At 45.4% G+C, this 25,247-nt stretch overlaps 1 pseudogene; it reads right to left on the bottom strand.

Moving 5' to 3' along the window:
* Positions 1-9,531: 9,531 nt before the first annotated feature.
* LOC121487031 lies at positions 9,532-11,743 on the bottom strand (annotated as a pseudogene).
* Between the last annotated feature and the right edge of the window lie 13,504 nt (positions 11,744-25,247).

A 25,247-nucleotide genomic window follows, 5' to 3' on the forward strand; every position in this document is an offset into this window, starting at 1 on the left:
TTTTAGAAAAGTCCACTCTTGTATCCTGGCCCCACTCCAGGGTGAGAGATGGCATTCCCTCTGACTCAACTCCCCAAAGAGACCCCATTCCAGGGGGGTCTAAGTAGACTGCCCTGGCTGACATGAGCCAAAGACAGCCTAGTCCTTCAAAAAAAGCAACTTTACAGCAGTTCCAGATCCTTCTGGGCCTGTGTGAGGGCTGCTTCTGGAGAGAACATGGCCATCCCCTTTATGTTTATGCTTTGGAACAAAATGCAGAGCCTTCTGCACTAAATCTCCCAGGTCCCCATTTTCCCAGCAAGTACATAAGTGACAGTGGACCTCCCCCTATGATTTCTCAGCCCAGTGAGATTCCTTAAATCTATCAGATTGCAAGTCCAAGGAAAATGCAAGGCCACCTTCTCCCTCTTCCTCCCACACAGGTCAAGGTCCTCCTGCAGCCCTGGTCCTCAACTGGGGTCCATTTCTCAGTTATTTCTCTGTCTCTTCAGTCAGGCTCCAGTAAATGAGATAAATGAAGGGAAAACTAGCTTTCTTCCAAGAAAGACACCAGAACCCATCTTTCACTGTAACTCACTGTGTAGGTTTGACCAGAAGAAGCGCCATTAACGTCAAGGAGAGCGGTGCCACACATGGACGTCTCTTGCTAGAGAGGATCACAGACCTGGTGGGTTCACAGGGCAGAGGGGGCGGGCAGAGAGTGAAAGAGTGGGAGCTTATCTTGCCTCTGGAGGCTGGTGTTGCCAACATTCCAGAGATAGCAAGACACAGCTGTCCCTCCCCAGTTGTCCCTGGGTGACGGGAGTTGTAGATGTCAGTTGTCTCAAACCATGTATCTGAATCTTCTAAAAGAAGAGGGCTCTGTTCTTCTGAGCTAGCACCTGGGTTTCTCATTTGCCGCTGTCCCGCACATGCCACCACCTCTATCCTGAGCAACAAGGGCAGCCCTGACACCACTGAACAAGTCAAGGCCTCTCTGGGTGAGGTCAAGAGCTTATGCTGCCCCTTATTTTGTTAGTAGGCATCATGCATCAGCCTTTATTCATGCCCTTTGAAGTTGTAGCCTATAAGGTTAGGCTTGCCCCCACCTCTGATTCTCCACCCATGGACAGTGGCTCTGAGTCACGACTTCCCAGTGTGCCCCCCACCCACCCCAGAGGAGCCACCAGTCACATTTGAGCCTCGGGCTGCTCTGTGACATAGAGAAGTTGGCCAAGTCTTACCTGTGCTCATAAGGTCTAGGGACTTCTCAGGATGAATAAAAACAATAGAACCCTCTGGCCATCGCCCTTGGTCCACTCTCTTGGCCTTTGTTCCTCGTGCAAGGGTCAGACCTTCCAGCTCTGCCATTGGTCTTTCAGATCCTCAGTTCTACTGTTTGAATTGGCAGGATTCTCCATCCCCTTGGCATGGCAATGTGCTTTTCATGATCTTCATCTGGACATGAAGAGTCCCGGAACCCCCAGAGCCATCTTAACTGCAAGGGATGTGGCCCCACTATGGAGTCCAAGTCTCTCCAGAACCTCTCCTGGACTGTTCAAATGGCCCAAGACAGCCCTTCGAGGGACTTCCCTTCTTTGGGATTCAATTTCTTCATCTGACCAATGGAAGAGTTGGAGTCAATATTTGCTACATTTCCATCCAGCTCTAACATACCTAAAGCCTATGATTATCTGGGTTTTCACATTTCTGGACAAGACCTGATCCTGTTGAACTTTCACTTATGGCCACCATGCTTTAGTCCTCAGAACCGACCCTAACCCTCAAAATGGTTTTCCGTTCTTGATCATAATTCTCGCTTGAACCTCACCATACCTTGACGACATGGACAGTACTGTGACACAACCACCCCTTGGAGATGAGAAACAATTTGCCAGAATCCACAGAGCTAGCAGGTGGCAGAGCTGGACCTGGTCTTCTGCCACGAAGTCCAGGGCTCCACCCAGAAGCTCCACACCTCCCTGGTATGTGTCTACACACTGTGAACACTGGCCAAGGGTATAACCTCAACCTGGTGCAGTCCATGGGCATTCAAGTGGACATGCTGGATGAGAGAACAAGAATGAGAAAAGCAGGAATGCATGTTTCTTCTCCCATTCTGACAAAGAGTGGATCAGCCAGATTTCAGTAATTCCCAATCATCTGACAACCCCCAAATTAAACTCAGTTTTCTTTGTTCTTTTCCTCCTTCTTAGTCACATGGATCTGATAGATGCGGGGCTCTGGTTCTGAAGATACTTATGAGCTGTCCATGTGGGTCAGATTTGCAGCTCAAAATTCACAAAGGACCCCAAGATCAGTTCACATGTTCCCAATCCCACCCATAAAGGAGTGAAGATGTTATAATGGTACAAGCCATTGTTTGAGTTTAAATTGGGGCTCTCTGCCAGCCCCCCAATCCCATATCATGGTGGGCTAGAATCAGAGAGAAGGGAACATTCTCTCCATGAGCCTGGTGTCTTCTGAATGTGACAGGAGATGTGAGGGTGGAGGATAGAGGGAGGTATCTGTGTCTTGTCAGAGTTAGAAATTGCCCAGAGCATCAGCATGCATCATCCATCCTTCCTCCACAGGTCCCTCAGTCTCTGCAGTGGCTCAAAGTCACAAAGACACAGCCTTCTCAAAACATTTACATTTCTGCCAGGCAAAGATTCATGTGACTTCAAATCCCAAAGTACACAGATTTTCATGGGAAGACTAAAAGAGGAACCCGATCATGTTGTAACAAAGTAACCAGTCTGGCCAAATGTCATTGAAAAAATTAGAGTCTTTGCTTTACTCACGTGGGTTTTCTTTCTGGAATCCTACATGTATCAGTTTCCTAACTTCACTGACGATGTCTGATTAGAGCTTTATTTAAAGAAAATAGAAGGCAATGCCAACTTCATTTCCCTGTTTCTGCCTAGAGTACAGAAGGAGGTCACCATGAACAGACCTACGAAACTTGATAATGGGACCAATACTCACAAAAGGGTGTTGGGAAGCCAACTTGACTCAGTGACCTCTGAAGCTACTGAGGAAGATGCTATCACCTGAGCTCTGCTTCAGAAACATTCTCTCTGGGTATCTGGGTGGCTCCTGAGTGTCTTACTCTTGATTTTAGCTTAGGTCCTGATCTCAGAGTCATGAGATCAATCCCCACATTGGGCTCCGAGCTCAGCAAGGAGTCTGGTTGAGATTCTCTCTCTCCTTCTGCCCGTCCCCTCCAAAATAAATAAGTAAATCTAAAAAAAAGAAAGAAAGAAACATTCTCTCACAGTCTACTACTGAAAACACACACACACCTACTACCCTGCCCCCAGGAGGATTACTTATGCTGTCCTTCACGTGCCAAAGGAACAATCCTCGATGTTCCTCCCCATTAAATACTTTGGCCAGAAGCCTAAATTCATGAAAAGCATACTTATCTATTCACAGTTCCATCCATTTTATTAAATTTGAAAGTGAGAACAAAACATGTACATTCAATATACATGTATACATTAATAAATAGAACACTTTTGTACTGCTGGTCCTGATGTTAAAATATTATTAGAATATTCTTTTTAAGAATGAGATCTTGCCATTTGCAATGATGTGGATGGATCTAGAGTGTATTATGCTAAGTGAAATAAGTCAGAAAAGGATAAATACCATATAATTTCACTCATATGTGGAATTTAAGGAACAAAACAGATGAACATAGGGGAAGGGAAGGAAAGATGTAATAAGATGAACATTGAGAGGGAGGCAAATGATAAAAGATGCTGAACTCTAGGAAACAAATGGAGGGTTGCTGGAGGGGAGATGGGTGAGGAGATGGGGTAATTGAGTGTTGTGCATTAAGGGGGACCCTTGATGTCATGAGTACTGGGTATTATATGCAACTAATGAATCACTAAATTCTACCTCTGAAACTAATAATAAAAATAAAATAAAATTTTTAAAAACTTTAAAGAATATTCTTTCTAATCAGAGGGAAGATCTGAGGCTTTCTATTTGGGTTTTGATAATTGTTCAACACACGTCCTAATGATGATGAACTACAGTAAGATGGGCCTCATCTGACCAATAGATGAGTGTTACAGAAAGGTGGTGGGAAATGGGGCGGAAGATAGGAGTGGAATGGAGGCAGTGAGATACTCTGAACCAGTCACACCACATGGCAACACACAGACCCTACCACCCTATATCTAGAGACAGTATTCAGCAAAAGTTTTGTGTGATAACATGTAAATTCAGGATTGTTCAGTTTTGCTTAATTCTGAATTAGAGTATGCTATCTGTATTTCTCAAGACCCACCAGACACTGGCATTTCCATCTGCTAATGTGAACTATGAATATCTGAGTGGTTCTTGTGAGAAGAAGGATATTTTTCTAAGATTTTATTTATTTATTCATGAGAGACACATAGAGGGAAGCAGAGACACAGACAGAGGGAGAAGCAGGCTCCTCGCAGGGAGCCTGATGCGGGACTCAATCCTGGGACTGGGATCATGCCCTGAGCCAAAGGCAGATGCTCAATCGCTGAGCCACCCAGGCATCCTGAGATGGATATTTCTAAAAAGATGTATGAGGGTCCAAGATACAGGGCCACGCTATGGTCCTACCCCACTAATGGAGCTATTGCTTTGAAAATTAAGGTTGCCCATAGGGGCACTTTGCTGGATATCCTCAATGATGGAATAAAGAATAAATACTTATTCTCTAATGGTGGATATGATTTGTAGAGGTAATCAAAGGAAAACAGTAGGATATGAAGGTAAGGAAACAGGGTTCTTTCTGAGTAGTGTTTGGCTTCAGTGCAATAAAGTCCCACAGGACAACTCCCTTCTGTAGAAGGCAATGTCACCTCCTCTCATATTCCACTGGTGAAAACTAGTCATGGCCCCACTTGTTGGAGGGACCAGCACTAGCTATGCACCATAGAAGAAGAGATTTTCACAAGCACAAAGGACCAGATCACTCCCAATCTGGCCAGAACTCGTCCTCTGAATGAAACCTGCAGGCAGGGGAAGTGAAGCTGGGGAAGCAACAACACTTCTAAAGCTATGTTCACATGGACAATTAATCAGATCGGTGAAAAAAGCAAGCAGATCTGCAGTACTCCAGATGTCTCAAATATGCACACTTGGATTTATCTACTTGTCCAAACACCAAACCCCATATTGTCTTTGTCCACTCTGTTGAGTCTGCCCAGAAATCTACTCAAGATCCCCTTTAGGAGTCCTGGACCACAGCCCCACCTCCACAGACTCCCACGGTCCTACCCCGGTGATTGCTGTAACGCAAACTGCTTTACTTCCAGATGTATGCAACCTTCATTGTGCTTCTGTGGGCCATCTCATGCAAAGAACCAGGTAGTTACTTTCCATTATATCTCATGAGCTCAGCTAGTGTTAAACAGACATACCTGACTTTTCCCTGTATGTATACTTTCAGTTCTGTTTTTGGTACCAACCTGTTGTTACTTTTATATTTCATGCTCCACTTTACCCCTCATCAATTTGCTCTCCTATATTATGTATACAAAATATCTCCAAATACGTTTTTAAGAAAGTATCACACAGGTGGACTCTGGGGGGCAGAACTGGGTGGCTGTGGGACTGTCTGGGAGGAAAACTTGGGAATGTTTTTAGTGTCAAACCATATGAGCCAATATCAAATCAAAAAGCAGTTTTGCATGGAGACCTTTTAGGGCAGTGAAAATACTGTGTGTGATATTATTATGATGGATATGTATCATTACATTTGTCCAAACCCATGGAATATACCAATAATGTAAACTGTGGACTTAGGGAAATTATGCTGTGTTCTTGTACATCCATCAGTTGTAACAAATGCACTCCTCTGGTGGGGGGTTGTTGATGGTGGGTAAGGCCACATGTATCAGAGGACAGGAGGTATACAGGGAATCTCTGTAATTTCTTCACAATTTTGTTGTGAACATTAAACTGCTCTAAAAATGTAAATCTTTTTTTAAAAGCCAGCAAAAAATACTCTGAAACAAAATAATGAAAAAGATTATCTGATTAACAGGGAGTCCCTGTTGGTGAGAAAGAGTGTGAGGGTAGAGGGGCCCTCTGCCATCGGAAGTAGAATCCCAGGGAAAGAGAGAGAGATGCTAAAAAAATTTTTTAGACATATTTGTGGCATGATATGGATGTAACCACTTTCCTCCAACCTTCACCAAGAAACATTCAGTAAAAGTCTACAAAACCCATCAAAACCCCAGGAGTCAGTGATGTGGGGAAGCTGGAACACTTGTCACTTTTGGTGGGAATGTAAAATGGCAGTATAGCTATTATAAAAAAAAAACAAAACAGTAAAACAGTTCCTCAAAAAATTTAACATAGAATTACTACATGATCCAGTAATTACTCTGGTATATACCCAAAAGAATTAGAAGCAGAGTCTAAAAGAGACACTTATATTCTCATGTTTGTAGCACATTATTTACAATAGCAAAAATGTGGAAGCAACTCAAGCATTCATCAATGAGTGAATGGATAAATATGGTACATCCATTCAATGGAATACTACTCAGTCTTAAAGAGGCAGGGATTTCTCTTTCTTAAAAGATTTTATTTATTTACTCATGAAAGACACAGAGAGAGAGGCAGAGACATAGGCAGAGGGAGAAGTAGGCTCTTCACAGGAAGCCCAATGTAGGACTTGATCCCAGGACCCAGGATCATGCTAAGCCAAAGGCAAATGCTCAAATGCTGAGCCACCCATGTGTCCCAAGACAGGGATTTCTGATACATGCTTCGCCATGGCTGAACCTTAAGGACATTATGCTAAGTGAAATGAGCTATTCACAACAAGACAAATACTGGATGATTCCACTTATACAAGATCCCTAGAGGAGTCAAATCCGTAGAAACAGACATGTAGAAATGGTAGTTTCCAGAGGCTGGAGTGGAAGTGGGGAGGAGAATGGGGAGTAATTGTTTAGTGGGTACAGAGTTTCAATTTTGCAGATGAAAAGAGTTCTGGAGGTAGATGGTGATGGGCTTGCAGCACAATGTGAATGAACTTAACCCTGTTAAGATGTACACTCAGAAATGGTTGTGGTAAGTTTTACATTATGTGTATTTTACCATTATTTATATTTCTAAAGATTTCTTTCAAAATACTTTGTAAGGGCTGTGTGTGTGTGTGTGTGTGTGTGTGTGTGTGTGTCGGATTGCATGAGGGATGTGGGAGACAAGGATGGGTGACAACTTTCTAAGCCCAGATTCAAAGCCAAGGCAAGATGAACCAGCTACCTTTGTGTGGCATCTCCAGGGCAAACCCCTTGGGCCAGTGATGAGCAATGGTCAGGTGGTTTATTTGACTCCAGAGGTATCCTGATCCTCCTCCAACAGGAGTGCCAACTCTGGGCACACAACAGGGTATCACACACTTCCTGGTAAACACAGGTAACTGCCCTCCTTGGGCCTACAGGGTGACTTCTGGCATCTTCCTTGTTATCTTCAAATGAGACTTTCCTTAACTCCCTTCCCACATCTGCTCAGCCAGTTGGCCAGCAAATATTCACTGTTACATTCCATGGGCCAAGCTCTGTGTAATAGTGAGAACTGAGAGGTGAGCTTGCCAGGGTCACTGCCTGTAAGAGGCTCCCACTCCATCAGGTTAGACAGACAAGCAAACAAGCACCTGCAGTCAAGTACGAGGCACAGGATGATGAGTGGGTCCCAGGGGCTATGAGACCACTTGGTCTTGAGTGGCCGACCTCACCTACATGTCAGGGAGAGCATCGCAGAGGCAGTGACAATTATGCCCCAGCAGAGACCTCACATCCGACAGTCATTTAGGAGTTATCCCCACAAAAATTTAGGAGGAATGGGAGATGAGTAAGTAGGATGGAGCGACTCAAATGGAGAGCAGCACTGCAGAGGTCTAGAAGCAAGAGACAGCTTAGTGTGTTTGAGGAACATGGAAAAACAGGTATAACTAAAGCAAAATGCACAAGGAAAAGTCAAGGTGAAATGTGAAGGCTCCATAGAGGTAGGCTGTAACCCGGGGCTGAGGGCTGCATCAGTCTGCTTCGAAGCAGTTGGTCATGGTGCCAAGGACAGGGAAATACAACCGAGAGTGTGTCACAAGAGCAACATAATCCCATTTGCATCTTTAAAAGAATCCTGGACCTGCATTGAGTGGGAGGAAAATGAACTTGAATATGTGCAGACCAGTGTATTAGCTTCTCATGGCTGCTGTAACAAGTTACTACAAATTTGGTAGCTTAAAATCAAAGAGATACATTTATTCTTTCACAGTTCTTTATTTTAAGATTTTATTTATTTATTTATTTAAAAAAAGATTTTATTTATTTATTTATTTATTTATGAAAAACACACATAGGGAGGCAGAGACACAGGCAGAGGGAGAAGCAGGCTCCCTGTGGGGGGCCCGACATGGGACTTGATCCCAGGATCCTGGGATCACAACCTGAGCCGAAGGCAGACATTCAACCACTGAGCACCCAGGCATCCCTATTCTTTCGCAGTTCTGGAGGATAGAAGTGTGAAGTCAGTTTCACTGGGCTGAACTCAAGGTGTCAGGAGGACCATGGTCCCTCTACTCCCTGCCTCTTCCAGCTTCTGGTGGTGGCCAGCGCTTGCTGGTTTGGAGCCCCCACCCCCAACGCCAATCTCTGCTTCCATTTTCACATGGCCTTCTCTACATGTGTCAACTGCCTCTGCCTTTTTCCTATAGGAACATTCCTGATAGCATCTGGCGTCTGGACAATCCAGGAAAATCTCCTCATCTTAAAAATCTTACCTTAAACCCTTACATACGGTTGGTAGGAGTATAAAATGGTACAGTCACTGTGGAAAACAGTAAAGAAGTTCCTCAAAAGATTAAAGAGATTATCATTTGATCCAGCAATTCCACTCCTGGCCCAAAGAATGAAAAGTCAGGACTTGAACGGGTACTTGTACACCCATATCATAACAGCATTATTCATAATAGCCAAGAGGTGGAAGCAATTCAAGTGTCCATCAATAGATGAATGGCTAAATAAAATTCGGTATATCCATACCATGGAATATCATTCAGTCTTTATTTTTTTTGAAATAGCTAAATTCTTGGCTTCTTTGGGCATATATTTGACTTTGAAACAATGTACAACAAATAGTTCCAATTAAGATATCACAAACTAAATTTTTCTTCCAGAATTCTAAATGCTCATGGAGAGCCAACTCCCATGGTACATGGCACACAGCATACAGTTGAGAGTCAGCCCCACAGAAAATATTCGTGTAAGCCAAACAAGAAAGATGCTATTTGTTTCTCATTACATAAACATCAGCTGAACTTATCTAACCAACAAACTTATTTTTTTTTAATTAATCTGACTGAAAGTACTATCATGTTTTTGGGTGCCATTCTCATTAGAATCATATCCAAAAAGTCTAGAAACAACTCAGAACTAGAAAGTAGCCCAAGCCCTAAGGCTGTCTATGGCCCCCGCTACAAAATAGTTGCCAGTATAATTTGAATGTTTAAAAAGAATGACAGGAATTACAGGGTTCTTCTTGATTTCAAGAGAACTTTCCAGAAGGAGGTGGAGGGCCAAGAAATCCCCCTGCCTGCTTGGTGGCAGCATGTGAAGGGACAAGACCAAGAATCTTCTGGATGTTCTGTCGAATTGACATGGTACAGAGAATATACAGAAATATGAAGGAAGTCTGTGGTATCATCCCCCAGCAGGTTTCAATGAGACAGTCCTTGGATATAGGAAAGGGGGGTGAAAGGGAGTTTTGCCACCACTCTACCATCAAATACAGAATTGAACATTCCCATTAGGGCAGTAAACAAAAGCCAGTTGCAAACATGGATTTCATTCGGACCATGGATAGGTCCCCATTGTTATTTTTCAGTTCCTCTTCTTGCCTCTCTATTTTCTTTTTTGTTGTTGTTGACTAGCTGACTCTTATTGTTTCCTTCTTCTTTTCCAATTTTTTACTCTGTTTTTCCACTTCCACTTTGAGTCTCTTATACTTGTCTGTCCTGTAAACCAGGACCCACGTTATACCCTTGGCCAGAAGAGCTTTGCACATGGAGATAAAAACAATAAGCAGGGTGTCCGCGAATATGGTGCTTATCTCACACTTTCCTCTCTGCACTCCCACCCGCCGGGGGGAAGCACTCTCGAGAGCCCGCAAAAAATTAAACGACGACTTCCCTAGATTTCTGGACCACCCTCATTCAGTCGTTAAAAGGAGGGAAACTCTGGCCCATGCCACAACATGGATGAATCCTGAGGATGTCATGCTAAGTGAAATAAGCCAGTGACAGAGGGAAAAATACTGTAAGATTCCACTTATATGAGGTGTCTAGAGAAGTCGAGTTCATAGAAACAGAAGGCAGAATGGGGGCTGGGCTGCCAAGCGCTGTAGTAGGGATCAGGGGAAAAGGCAGAGACTAAAGCACACAGAGTTTTAGTTTTGCAAGATAAAAAGAGCTCTGGAGATGGAATGTGATGATGATTGCAAACAGTATGAACATACATATGCCACTCTACACTTAAACATGATTAAGATGGTAACTTTCATGATGTGTATTTTACCACAATTTAAATTTTTCAAAAAAATTCTTAATCACATCTGCAAAAACTTTCCCATTTAAGGTGCCATCTCAGGTTCCAGGAATTGGCGCCTGATACTTTGGGGCCACCGTGCAGACCACTACATCTAGCTAGGAAGCTACTAGAGCTGTTCAGAGGAGACGTAACGGTGGCTTGGATTAGACACAGGCAGTGCAGCTTGATTCTGGAGCTCCTAAGAGGTACAGCCAGTGGTGCGTGGGGCAGAGGGAGGAAAGAGCCAAGCCTGGTCCCCCTCCACCTGGTTTCTGGCTGGGTGATGCACAGAACCCAGGAATGTTGAGAAAAGGACAATTAGGGGTGGGGGAAGCATCGAGATTAGTTTTAGAGACATTTTCAGACACCAACCAAAACTGGATCACTGAGCAGACTGCTGAAATCTTGAAACCCCACGCAAAGGTTGCTGCAAATGGCTGGGAGAGAGCCTGGGGCATGCTGTTTGTCACTGGCATCCAGAGCCACAGAAAATAGTGACAGGGGACCCCTGTGCTGGTGCTGGCTCTGCTGCTTACTTACTCAATCCCCCTGGATCTGTTTGCAGCTCTGTAAAACAAGAGGAAATAAATTGAACAAATCCCCATAGCACAGACAAGGTACCCAGCACTATTCTTCATGCTTTACAAAGAGTAATGAATGCAATCCCCAGAAAAATCTCTGATGGGCGCTAATATTATCATGTCCGTTTTATGGATGAGAAAACCAATGCACAGAAAGGGTAAGTCACTTGCTCAAGAACACACAACCATGCTGAGACAGCGTCTGGATTGGAACCCAAGCTCCAGATTTTGCACTCTTTGCCAATACTCTACATTTCCTCTCTTTTCTTGATGAAGCCCTCTCCCCAAACAAACTACAAAGCCAACAGCAAAGACCCCAATAATTAAATAAGTGGAAGTAAGTTGTTTATGGAAAATGGGTAGATAACAGGTAATGTTCCTGTTAATCACAAAGACGAGGAGCCCAGGGATTAAGACCCACTCCTTCCCTGTGGCCATTCACCTCAAGACAGCTGGCTGCTGAGGAAAGGTGCATGAGGACCAGAAAGTGGCAGATAGTTTATAAGATCCCTTCCTAAAGCACCAGAGTTTCATGCCATCTGCCCAGTTACCTTTTGGGATGAGGGGGAAACCAGCAGGAATGGCAGCCATGTGGGCTAGTGCTGGGGAAGCATCCTGGGGAGTCTGTAAGTATGGAAGAAGATGAAAACAACTAGAATTGGGTGGAACCATGGCAGAGGAGGAATGTTGGGAGGAGTGAGTTCAGGCCTCAGGCCAAGGTAAGCATGGGAAGCCAGAGACAGAGGGTCAGGCATAGGTTGGGCAGACAGGAATGAGGAGAGTTGCATCAAAGAGGTGAGGACCATGGTGATGCCCCAGCAAGGTGCTGGGTGTTGGTGCCTGCCCAAGATGGAAGCAGCGGGAAGGTCGGGCCACCCTGGCAGGCCGGCTATGGTTGCTGAATGCAACACCCACTACCGTGACAGCAAGGCTATCTGGGTGAACCATCCACCTTCCCAATCCAAGCCTCACTCCTGGACCTCACACCATATTTCCATCAAGAGAGCTTGCACCCCAGAAGCCCCTGGAGAGAAGACAAATCAAGAGGAGGGAGGGATGCGGAGTCAGGTCACACTTCCTCCTGGACTTGGAGGGGAAAGTCTTCATGAAATGAACTTTAGAACGAGAACAGCAAAAATTGGCAAAGAAAGTCACAAACAGCTGAAATGAAATGCTGGTTTCCCAGGAGCAGCGGAGACCTTCGGTGCCAGTCCTTAGACATTCATCCAAGTCAGACTCCACTGGATCTTGTCAGTGGCTTTCCCACTAAAGTTCCCAACACTGCTGAAGAACACAAAGTATAAAGCTCTAACCAGAGCAAGGGCTTCTCACCCTGCAGAATACCCACTAAACGGATTTTGTATGGGGTTTTTTTTCCCACAGGGCAATAGGGGATGCCCAAGATTTGGTCCCCAAGCCAGAAAGGCTATGGGTGCCTCAAATAGAGCAGGGAGTTTTAGCGCAGTCCCCACGGGGACTCCGGGCGCCCACTTCACCCTGGCGCTGCTGCACCCCCACCCCGCCCCGCCCCACCCCCTGCCCTCTCTTCTCCCTCCTCCTTCTTCAGCCCCGTCTGGCAGCCCACCTGCCTCCTCTCACTCCCCCACGCACAAAGAGAGTTTGCCTCCAGGGACTTCCCATCAGTCTCACCCGAAAGTCAAGGCTCTCAGCTTTACTGTGCCTGAAATCTCTTGAGGGGTTTATCAAGGTCCCGCCCACGGAGCCGTGGGGGGGTTGGGGGGAAGCACCCAGGAATCTGCATGAACAAGCATCCCAAGTGATGCCGACACTTCTGGTTTGTTGCGTGGCCTAGAACCCCCTGCAGGGCAGACACCTTGCCTTACACCTGTCTCCGAGACCCCAGCACGCACACTCCCGCACCCGCTCCTGCTGACTGTGGGCACACTCGGGGTCCCAGCGCGGCAGGCCCCGCGGGAGGTACGCGGTCCTCTCTGCTCAATCAGCCCTGGAGCAGTGGGAGCCTGTGAAGACACGCATAACGCCTATGTTGGAGTGCCTCGGAACACCTCGCCTGCTATCTGACAGCTTCCCATCCAGAAACCACACTGTACAGTAAAAAACAGAAAAAAGAAAGCCGTTAGACCCCAGTGAATGTTATTTTTAATGAAAGTGGTACATTTTGACTCACAATGTTGAAACCAGATTATAAATGAGTCATCAGTGAATCAACCACAAAGAGCCTTTGTGAAGGTGATTTACAGGAGGGCTCTGACGTCTGCTGTCCCTTTACACACTTTGCAAAGATGCTGTCAGGCTTGGAGCTGGTCTGGAGCATCTGTTGCCGCGTCAGCGCAAAAGGATGCTGTGTTGTCACCAGTGGGATTCCCCAGCCAGCCGGCACTGAGGTCCCACCCACAGAAGGAAGGCAGCCATCACTGAACAAAGCCTGTGGCTACATCATAGCTGCTGGCCTCCAGGTAGTGACAAGTAGCTGCTGGACAGAGTTCCCGGCCCTCTGTTCCTCCCATGATCCCAGACTCTTCCCTGATGCCCACACCCTTGCATCTGGTCTTCAAGAGGCAGCCCAGCATGAGGGCAGAGGAGCGGGATTTTCGGGGAGAGAGACCTGGGCTTGAGTCCCGGGTCTAGTGGAGGGTCTGGCAATGGCCTTACTTGTCCTATTCTCTGAAATGGGAACATTATCACCTGCCTTGTGTCCCTCCCAGGAGTGTTGCAAGGCTCTCATGGGAACGTGCATGTGAAAGTGTTTTGAATACTATCACAGGCTATCCCAAGGTAAGTGGTCAGCAAAAGATGAAAAATCTGCTGTCTGAATGTGCTTTCAGCAATCAGCAGCCCCTGCCTGGGGCAGAAACAGGCCCCTAGGCAGAGCAGGGTGTGGTTAAATGCTCTGTACCTCCTACCCAGGAAGGAGATACTATTGCACATCTCTCCTCTTAGAAACAGGCCACGGAGGCCAGAGGGTAAATCTACACACAAGTATATCCCATCTTCCCAGCCAGAAGGGCGAATACCCAGTTGCAGCCCACGCTCTCTAGAATACTGCCTGATGGCCACATTCCAAAGATAAAAGACTCTTCAGGACATCTCAGGGAATGCAGCACGACTCATCGCACCTGGTTGCCTGCTCAGAGCTGCCTTCAGTGGGGCAGAAATCTGCAGCAAAGGAAATCCCCTGCCAACATCAGGCACAGGAAGGTCAGTCTGGCAGGACAGCAAACCACTGACCAGCCCAGCAACCCAGAGCAGCCCGGTCAACGGCGAATACTGTGCCTGGATGGCAGAGTCTACCATAGGCAGAACTGTCGCTCACGGACAGTAACTACGCAGTAATGTTAGCTATTAAGTGTGTGACCAAAAAAAGAAAAAAAAATCCTCAAACCAGGTGAAAAACTCATCAACTTTGGAAACAAGAGAAAGAAGGCAGAAGAAAGGGGGAAAAAACAGAAATGCTTGGCAGAGCCAATGGAATCCCTCTTGTACACACCACAAATGCATGACCATTATCAGTGTTAAAAAAGAAAAAAAAAAACAGGCTTTCAAAGTCAGACAGATCTGGACTTGAATGCCAGCTTTCCCCTTGCTGGTTCTGGGTCCTGGGAGAGGCCATCTGTTGTCCTGGGACCTCCATTTCTTCACTGGCCTCTCGACTCAAGATTGCTATGAGGATTGAGCAGAATCACCTATGTGTTGTACCTCCGCGGTGTCTGGAACATAGTCAACACTCCATAAATAATGGCTGCCTTCTGTGGGAGTTCACAAAATGTGACCACAAAACCTTCCTATCTTGGTAAGCATGCCCCCTGACAATGACTATCCAAGGCTACTCCTATCAAGAGTTGCAGTCTGTTTCCTTTATCCCTAGAATCTGGGCTAGCCTGTGACCTGCTTTGATCAATAGAATTTGGCAGACGTAACCATGTGTGACTTCCAAGGCTAGCCCTGGCAGCTTCCACCTTTGCCTTCTTGAAATGCTACCCTTGGACCACCATGTAAGGAAGCTGGTATAATCTACTAGAAGAGGAGAGGCCTCATGGAGGAGAAGTGAGGCCCTCCAACTTGACTGTCAGCAGCACCTGCCACATGGAATAGAGGCTATCCTGAGATGAATGTTGAGCCATGCTGAGCCTCTGGCTGGATGAAGCTATATGAGTGAGCCCAGGCAAAATCAGCAGAGAGACTTCCTAGCCAACCCATAAAATCATGAAAAATAATAAATCCATGTTGTGTTAAGTCACTATGCCCTAGGCTGATTTATTATGCAGCAAATTCTCACTGAAACACCTTTCCTATCCCTACCTCCAAAATATTCTCTGTCTTGAGCGTTCTTGAATTTTCCCCTAGCCACACCTGGGAGATTATTCAATGAAAACTAACTGAGAATGTATGGGGAATAGGAGCTGTGATCAGCCTTTCATAAAGCATTTTCATACCCACCCTTAATTCATCAATCAAACAATTAAGCAGCATCTACCAACCTACATTGATAATTAGCAAGTCTGCTTTTCTACCTTTAAAGTAGATCACAAATGCAACTATTTACCTCTGCTTCCACCACTGGCTCTTGCCTGAATAATGGCAGTAAGTCTTTTTAATTTGTCTCTCCCTTTGAATTCTCTCATTCTATACCTTGCTGGTCTCCACAGAGGGAATTTTGAAATGTATTCACTGATTCAACAAAAAATTTAGTTTTGACCAGAAACATCCACCTCCATGGAATTTATGTTCTACTTGACATTTTATTTATTTATTTTTTATGATAGTCACACACACACAGAGAGAGAGAGAGAGAGAGGCAGAGACACAGGCAGAGGGAGAAGCAGGCTCCATGCACCGGGAGCCCGACGTGGGATTCGATCCTGGGTCTCCAGGATTGCGCCCTGAGCCAAAGGCAGGTGCCAAACCGCTGCGCCACCCAGGGATCCCTCTACTTGACATTTTAAAAATTAATAACTAAATTAATACAAAGCACCTGGATGGCTCAGTTGGTTAAGCATCTAACTCTTGATTTTGACTCAGGTCATGATCTTAGGGTCATGGGATTGACCCCGAGTTGGCTCGGCACTCAGCATGGAGTCTGCCTAAGATGTACCCTCTCCCTCTGCCCCTCCCCCTGCTCCTGCTCCTGCTCTCTAAATATGTAAGTTAAATACAATCAAAACATTTAATAAGTAAATTAATAAATAAAAGATGTGGTAATAAGTGCTAATTAAAAAATGAAGAAGGAAAGGTCAGGGATAGGGGGAATAGGTAATGTTGGGAGGGGTTACAATTTTAGATCCGGTGGCCAGGGCAAGTTTTGATGAGACAGTGACGTTTAAATAAAGGCCAATGGGAATAGCAAGTGTAAAGACCCTGAAGCAGAACCACTTCTGGTACACTTCAGAAACAATAAGGAGGACAGTGTGCCTGCAGTGTCATAAGCAAGGTGGAAAGTGGTATGAGATGAGTTCAGAAAGGTAATGGAGAAGAGAGGTGGAGACAGTCAGATTACATAGCACCTTATAAATCAATGTAAGGATTTAGGCTTTTGCTCTAGTGACACTGAGAGTCGCTAAAACATTTTTATTAAAGTGGTGAGAAGATCTGATATACATTTTAATAGCACCATTCTTGATAATGCATTGAATACAAATTGAAGATTCTGGGATGATATCATAAGTTTTGAATCTTCTCAAATTCCATCATGAAAAATAGCACCAGTAGTACAGAACAGCAAAACCAAAATTCATGAATCATATGTACCATAAAACTAACTGACAAAGCATCCCCAGGATCCCCAGAATATAAGTAGGTAGAGAAAAACCACCAACAGATACAAGACCTGAGTGATATTAACATCTGTACAAGAAGAAGCAGAGAGTCAGGGATCAGACCAACTTTAAATATCTCAGAATATCCAACAGGTACTCAACAGAAAGCTAACAAAGACAATTGGAGAATGGCAGCCAACACTGGAAGGGTTTTGCCTACTTAAGTAAGTCATGGGTAAGTTCAAGGCATTTGCAGTACAAGTCTGGAAGGGGTAGACCTGTCTGAGTCAAAGGAAGAAAACAAATCAAAGGGCCATCTAAAAAGAGTAGGGGACACAGAGCCTAGGGACCTCAGAAAGTAAGCCACTACATTCTTTTTTTTTTTTTAAGATTTATTTATTTATTTTAGAAGTGGGGAGGGACAGAGAGGGAGAGAGAGAGAGACAGAGAGAGAATCTCCAGCAGACTCCTTGCTGAGTACACTTCTTGACACAGGGCTCAATCTCACAACCCTGAGATTATGACCTGAGCTTAAATCAAGAGTCAGATGCTTAACTGACTGAACCACTCAGGCTCCCCAAGTCACCACATTCTTGAACACTACATGAAAACAACAGAAGGAGAAATTCAAGAGCAGTGAAGTTAGAGGAGCCAAGCAGAACTACATCTTTGGCAAATTCAGAAAAACTATTTTCATATAAAAATTTTCAACACACAAAAAAGTAACATACCAAGTTATTCAGGAAGAAATATATAAGCTGTAGGATTACATTCCTACAGACTATAAAACATGCTCTAAAGACATGCCCACCAAACAAATGAAATTTACAGCTTATTTCCCAAAAAACCTAAAGGAACAACATAAATCAGAGCTAGAAAAACTCAGGAGCAAAATGATAGAATTCAGGAGAGTACTAGAAAATTTTTTAATCATATCAAAAATTAGATTAAATTAAAAAGAAGAATTGTGATGTTGTGGTATAATAAGAAATATACATTTGGTTGTCATCTCTAATTTCTGGCACAGAGTTCCTAAAACCTTTGTAATTTCCTGAGTGACAGGGCAAGAGAATTATCTTTTATTATTCACAATAAGCTTCTTTCACCCCCTGAGTTTATGCTAAGGAGGTGACTCTTGGTGGGCCCCTAGACAGCTTCAGGGTGAGGGCTGGTTGCCAGAGAAACCAGCTAAATGCCAACAATGTGATTAGAAGGTTGGAACTTTCTGCCCCACTGCCTGACTTCTGGGAAGGGGAGAGTGACTGGGGATTTCATCACCAATGGCCCATCGTCTTAATAATTTGTGTCTATGTAACATAATCACCGTAAAAACCTAAGTGAAGGAGTTCAGAGAGCTTCCAGGTTGGTGAACACATCCATGTTCCAGGAGGGTGGTGCACTACAAACTCAAGAACAGAAGTTCCTGTGGTTGGGACCCTTCCAGGTCTTGCTCTATATACCTCTTCATCTGGCTATTAAGTGTTTCCTTTGGTCCCATGAGCTATTATACCAGATTATTTAATTTGTTGTCATGAATCCAGACATTTGTTGTAGCGGTGTTATCAAAAACAAATCACGGTAATAATAAGAGTGCAGAAATTCAGCAGATAATGCCTTAAGAGAAATAGAAAATGCAAAAGGAAAATGTTACATCAAAGGAAATGAAGAAATAATGAAACGGGATTTGAGAGAAAGTAACAAAAATAGAAGGTAGGCAAAGAAGATCCAACATTTGTATAAAAGGAGTCCCTAAAAACAGAAAACCGAAACAAAGAATAGAACAAAAACTAAAAACTACAATTCAAGAAAATTTTTCTGAAATTAATTAAAAAATCTGGAACTACATATATAAAGTCAAAATCAACCCCAAAATAAGTAATAGCAAAATATATTCTGGTAAATTTCTAGATCTTAAAGAAAAATATAAAATCCCTTGGACATCTAGGCAAAAAAGACCAAGCTACTAGGAAGGAAAAGAAAATCAGACTGTCATCAGACTTTCCAGCAGCATACTTTGTGTCAGGAGAATATATGGAAAGAAGGTGAGGATGAGAGCAGAGGGAGTCAATGGGAGCAGAACTAGTAGGATTTCATGATCCAACAAGGATATGAAAAAAGAAAGGGGTCAAAGGTGACCTGAGCAACTAGAAAGACAGAGTCACCATTTGACAATACTGAGTAGACAGTAGGAAGAGGAAGTTTGGGATAGGAAATAAACTAATAGTTCATACATATTACATTTTAAATACCTATTAACAATCTGTGAGAAGAGTTGAGTAGGAAGCCATGTAAAGAATCTGGAATTCAGAGCTGAGGGCTGGGTGAGAAATATATATTTATACCTTATTAGCATACAGAAGCTATTTGAAGTTATGAGACTGGATAAAGTTAGTGAGGGAGTGAGTACAGAGAATATTCCCCTGTTCCAAACCTCTTATTGGTTTACAATAAAACTCAGATCCTTTATCAAAGTCAGCAAAGTCCTTCATATGGCTCCCTATCATTTTCTATCCCTCCCCCACCTCACTCTCTGAGCTTTAGGCACATAGGCCACCCTGCTATCCCTTGAATGATCTCATTCCATCTTAGGGCCTTTGCACTTGCTGCTCCCAATAACCAGAATCTGTTTCCCCCAGAGGTGAGCCTTGCATGTTCACACAATTCCAAGTTCTACTTAGATGTCAGATCCTCAGAGAAGTCTTCTGACAAGCTATCCCAACTGTCTTCCCCCACCTACACCTGTCTCACTCTCTAACACCTTAATCTGCTTTATTTTTCCACCATTTTACACGCTGCCTGTTCCAGTTTGTATCGCTGTATTAACAGATTACCCTAAATTTACTGGCTTAACACAACCATATTATTATGCACATGGATTGTGCGGGTTGGGAATTTGGACAGGACACAGAGAGGATGGCTTGTCTCTGCTCCACAATGTCTGGAAGACTCAAAGTCTGGGGGTGGTTTGACAGCTCGGGTTTAGAATCATCTGAATACTTGTTCACTCATGCATCTGGCATCTGGCTCAGCTAACTCAAAAGACTAGGATTTCAGACCAGAGGTCTACATGTGGCCTCTCCATGTGGTTTGGCTTCCTTGCAGCATGGCAGCCACAAGATAGGCAGGCTTCTTAGTTGGTCACAGAGATCCAAGAGCATTGTCTCAGCAAACAAGACAGAGCTTTATTGCAAGCCAGCTTCAGAAGCTATATGGTATCGCTTCTCCCATACTTTACTGGTCAAAGTGGTCTGAAGTCTGTCAACAGGAAGGGCATAGACTCTGTCCCTTAATGAGAAAGAAACTTTTTTTAAATGTTGAGACTATGTCCTGCCACATTGCCCGAGATAGATTCTCAATGTTGAACTATTCTCCCCAAGCCAGATGTCTGTCAGAAGAACTGTCTCCTTAATGTTCTTTTGTTGACCCAAAAATGTCTTGCTCTGTCAGCCTCCTGCCCCTAACTGAATTCTCAGCTGTTCCTCTATATATCAAGAAGTCTCACTTGATATAGGATACTGAGTCCACAAAATGGAGAACACGGTATCTCCCTCTTTACAGCTGGGCTGCTAAATCTGTCAATGGCCCCTCCCCCATGACGGATGGTCCATCTCCAATTTACAATCTGGTCCCTGTTAATCCTCTGTAACTTCTTGTCAGGACTCCTTAAAGGGATAAAATATTTTCCTGAACATTGCAACAACCGCAGAAACATAACAGAAGAGTTACTGAACAAGTTCACAGTGGCTTCTTCACAATGCCATTTGATTGAAAATAATTGGACAAGGAAAATTAATTCCAGACTGAACTGCATCGTTATTTTTCTAAATGGAAAGAAATGCTCCTCCTTCCACCATCAAAGGCCCTAAAAATGCCACGAAGATTGTTGAATAACACTAACTTAAGACAGGAAACCAAGTGACTGGAAATCCAGCTGCCTCTGGTTTATTCATATTTACACCCACAGATTCACCCTTTTGCCTCATCGTGGTGGACCCAAGAGCTACAAGTGCCTAAGCACCTCGCACCAGAGTCAGGGAGCTTCAGACAGCACTGGCCAGCGAGAATGTGTCTCCAGGTGAGGACTTGTGTGAAATAATGGCCCAGAAAGAGGCAGGGACCACATCCCAGAGGGAGATCAAATAAAGCTCAACAAAGGAAGAGAAGGACCAGACCCAAACCCAGACCCCACACACAGGCCAGGACATGACTTGGACTGTCTGGAAGCAGTTCCCAGACAGAAACCTCAGTGTGATGAATCAGTTTCCTTGGACATTGGGGGGATAAAGAGTCTGTCAGAGCATATTTATTCAAGGAAAGGCTGCGAGAATGAGTACAGGCCATGGTGGGGCAGGGAGTGTAGAGTATGTGGTGGGCGAAAGCCACCATGAATCCCCAGTCTAGACACTGAACCCATCATGCCCAGGAAGCAGCTAGCGACCTGAAAGAAAGGGCAGGTTTGGGAGAAGCCAATTGAGCCCAACTCTGAAATGACTGGTTGTGACAGCCGAGTCAGATACAGCTGATGAGTGTTGAAAAATCTCAGAGAGGAGGAAGCAGAGGCGATTTTGAGATGAATATTAATAGCCACTCAAGTCTTTTCTCTCCCATAAATCAAATTCCATTGTAAACAATGCCATTAAAAAATGTCTCCACCTCTAAAGAGCAAAGATTTCTGAGTATTAGAAGAAGGCTCCCTGACATGAGGCGACACAATTACACTGGGCATGAAAGCAGAATTTTGATGATCTGGGGTTACAGACCCATTTAGGCTGATGGCATGCCTCCCGTGCCCACACAAAAGACAGAAGGCCAATAGGTGGCCTGCGGTGGCCTATGTTATACACGTTTCATCTGATCGCCCAGCCCACCTCAATGGTAGAACTCAATCCTTCTCCTATGACCTGCACCGCAAAGGCCTGACACATGCCAGGCTGCCTCTGGCTGCAGAGACAAGCTCTGGGCTACTTTCCAGGGTTTTCACAATGAAGAAATAATGGCAACTCATACTTGCATCACACTTTCATACTTAACGAGGCATTTTCATGTATATTATCACAATTGATTCTCACAAAAAACCATGTGAAGTCGGTGTGGCACAGTTTGGTCTGACATGCTACACACTCTGAGCCAGAAGCCTCTGTCTCTCCTTGCGAGAGAGGCATTTGGAGGGACAGAATACACTCCTTGGCTTTGCTGAAGACCAGGGCCTCCCCAGTCCTCCAAGAAAATAAACAAGTCTCTGTGGCCCACTTTGGTGGGCAAGAGGGACCACACAGCAGGGCTTTTGTGGAGGTCCTCAGACGAGGGAGCCATGATGGGGAAGGTGTCATTCTCCAGGCCTTGGGGACTAGAGATGGTTGAGGGTCCCACAAGTTTGAGGGCAGTGCCAGTAGACAAGGAGCACTGTAAGGGAGTGTCCTAGTCGGGGGGCTGGGTAGGACCAGAGGAGCCAAGCCTGGCACCAAGAAGGGGAGGCGATTTGCCCCAGTAGGAGCCCCATGGGACTGGAATGTGAGATCTTGTGCCTTTCTCTGGGTGGGATCAATATCCTGCCAGAGCTTCTAGTGCCCCCAGCTCCATGACAAATTGGTCAGCCACCCCACAACATCTCAGACACTTATGAGCCCCCAGCCAGACCTTGGAGCTCCCACGATGATAGGAGAAAGAGCTCCCACTCCTGTTCTTTGGGTCCAGATGGGTGCTCTTGAGACCACCGCAAGCCAGGGACACCACCCCAAGCCAGTGAACACCACCTTTCTGCTGGGTTTTTCTTCATCATCACCATCACCATGATCGTCACCATCATGAAGAGAATGTGCACGTATGTCCACCATTTCTATATATTCCATCCTCACCAGTAAGTTAAGGCCCAAAAAATTTGCCAAGATCTCATAGCTGGTGAGTGACAACACTATCCCATGACTCAAAGGTCCTGATTATTTTATTCTATCATTGTCCTGCTGCAAAGATAAATAACGCCAACCAGTTTGTTCATTTGTGAAGTGAGGGAAGCCCTACACTCTCTCCATCACCAGCATCCCTGGCTCCATTGTTCCAGCCCTGGGGTCCTGACTGAGAGGCAGTCAGCATGCTCACTGACACATTCATTTCCCTATGGAATGAGCACCATCCTTCTGAATGCCCTTGGCCACCTCTCAGCAGTGTTTCTGGGTCGCTGTCATGTGCCTGCTTTATAAGGTGAGAGGCCTCCTTCTCATAACAAAGGCTTTTTAATCCTGAACAAATGGAAAGGCTTTGCTTGGGAAGAGTCTTGGACAGACAGACACAGCTCATATAGAGCCATACAGACACCCAGGACGGCTGTGACCAGCCAGAAGAGCCCTCTTCTGTACTCTGCCTGTGAAAGTAACAGCTGCTCTGTGTGCCCCTGTCCAGGAAACTGGTGAACAACTCAGAAAATTCAGAGAAAAGCAACAAAGATGATTAATGAGCTAGAAAAAGCAAGTGATGGTCTTGGGTGAGCACGGTGGTGGAGCTGGATGGGTGGCACGCATGGATGGGGGGAGCTGGCCACAGAGAGAGAGAGAGAGAGAGAGAATGGATTATTCAGCTGGGCCCCAGGGAGTGTGAGCCCTAGAGGAGCAATGGGAGAGCAGAGAAAGATGTCAGCTGAATACCAGGAACAAATTCGTCACGCTGGGCACCCCTCAGAAGAGGGATAGAGAGAGCATTGCTTTGGCCTCCTCCTGGAAGACCAGACCCAAGTTCCTGGCAAGGCTGGGACAGCCCCCAGGGCCCCAAAGAGCAACAGCTGGCTGTTTACAGCCCCGTGGGGAGTTAGCATCTTTGGGCAGGGGTGGCTGGCAGCCGCTGACAAGCAGCCAGGCACCTCCACGTCTCCCGGGCCAGCTCTCCCTCCGCCCCCCAGCAGGCTCCAGCCCTCCTGTGAGCCCACGCCCCCTGTGCGGTCACCATGATTTATGGGATAATAGCCCTCCCCAACATCGACCCGGGACTTTGGGAACAAGTCTTCCTTTCTTGGTCCACTGAAGTCGCTGGAACCCATTAGTGAGGTTTCAGCCCTGTCCGTAAATCACGGCCTTTAGTCATGCAACATAGCTCTTAGACAACGGAGGGTGTTTGTTTTTCATTCCCTTAGACTGTGAAGCATATATGCAAACACTGGCCTGAAAGCAGCTTTTGTTCCTATTGTTCTTGCACACACAAACTCGCAATCTCCGCTCTTCTGTGGTGAGCTGCCAACGCCACAGGGCCCCTGGGTGGCTCGAGGTCCAGTGGATGTGAAAGGGGGTGGCCGAGAGGCTGCCACCAGGGACGGAGACGGCTGGGACATCAGAAGACTGATGTACAGCCATCACCTGGGTCCCCGTGCAGGTGATTTCTGCAGAAGCCTCTGCCTCCAGACGCCCTGCCCTCCCCTCTGACACATCCTCCTCCACGTTGCCGCTTCCACCTGCTGCCTTTTGTCACACCCAGCCTTGGAAGTGTCTGCTCTGCACCAACCCAGAGCTCCCGCCGACCCATCACACACCCTCCCCCTCAAGGGCTGGCTTTGAAACATCAGTAGGCACCAAGAGGAAGGGATTTCTCTTTCAACCTACACCAAACTTTCACACTTGACAATCCAAAAAAAGGACTTGTGGGGACTCCTATCAGCATCCCTGGAGCTGACCCCCAGGAAGAGGCTCACTGTTGACCTGGGGGGTTGTGCTTAGTCAGAGACAGTAGCACCCAAGACCACAGGACTCCACTCTCACTCAGACTCCTCAGCCTGGCTCTTGAGAAATTTGTTCTATCTTGGAGAAGCCACTTAACCTCTCCTGAGGTCATTTCCCACAATTCAATGCAGAGGCAGAAGACGCAAATAATTCTGCATGAAGAGAATGTGCACGTATGTCCACCATTTCTATATATTCAACAAACATTTGTTCAATAGACACTTGTTTTCTGCCTAATTGGAGCACAGTATTGTGCAGATGATAAAACCCAAAGGCTTGGGGCATTGAAGAAATATGCCAAACAAGCATCGCATTGTGTTAAGTATCAACGCTGTTTCAAACCAGATCTATCCTCTCTCACTCCAAAGTCCTTGATTTTTTTTCAGTTATGTCCTATGCTCTAAAATTAGTCCAACAAAATGCTTGTCTCCAGCCCTTGGACAGAACCCACTGTGGCCCAGTAATCATCTGAAGGTAACCACGCTTGTCAGAGCTCTCAGTGGCAAGTAGCTTAAGCAAAAAATACTCAAAAAATGAACGAACTACCCCACTACTAAGAAGTCTGGAAAACGAATGTAATTATGGTGAGGCCCAGGCCTCAGGCAATGCTCTCAAGCACTCCCCTCTTCCTAGGCCCTGCTCTGTTTTATTATTCCATGT

The sequence above is a fragment of the Vulpes lagopus genome, chromosome 3 (assembly GCF_018345385.1).
Source record: "Vulpes lagopus strain Blue_001 chromosome 3, ASM1834538v1, whole genome shotgun sequence".
Taxonomy (NCBI): domain Eukaryota; kingdom Metazoa; phylum Chordata; class Mammalia; order Carnivora; family Canidae; genus Vulpes; species Vulpes lagopus.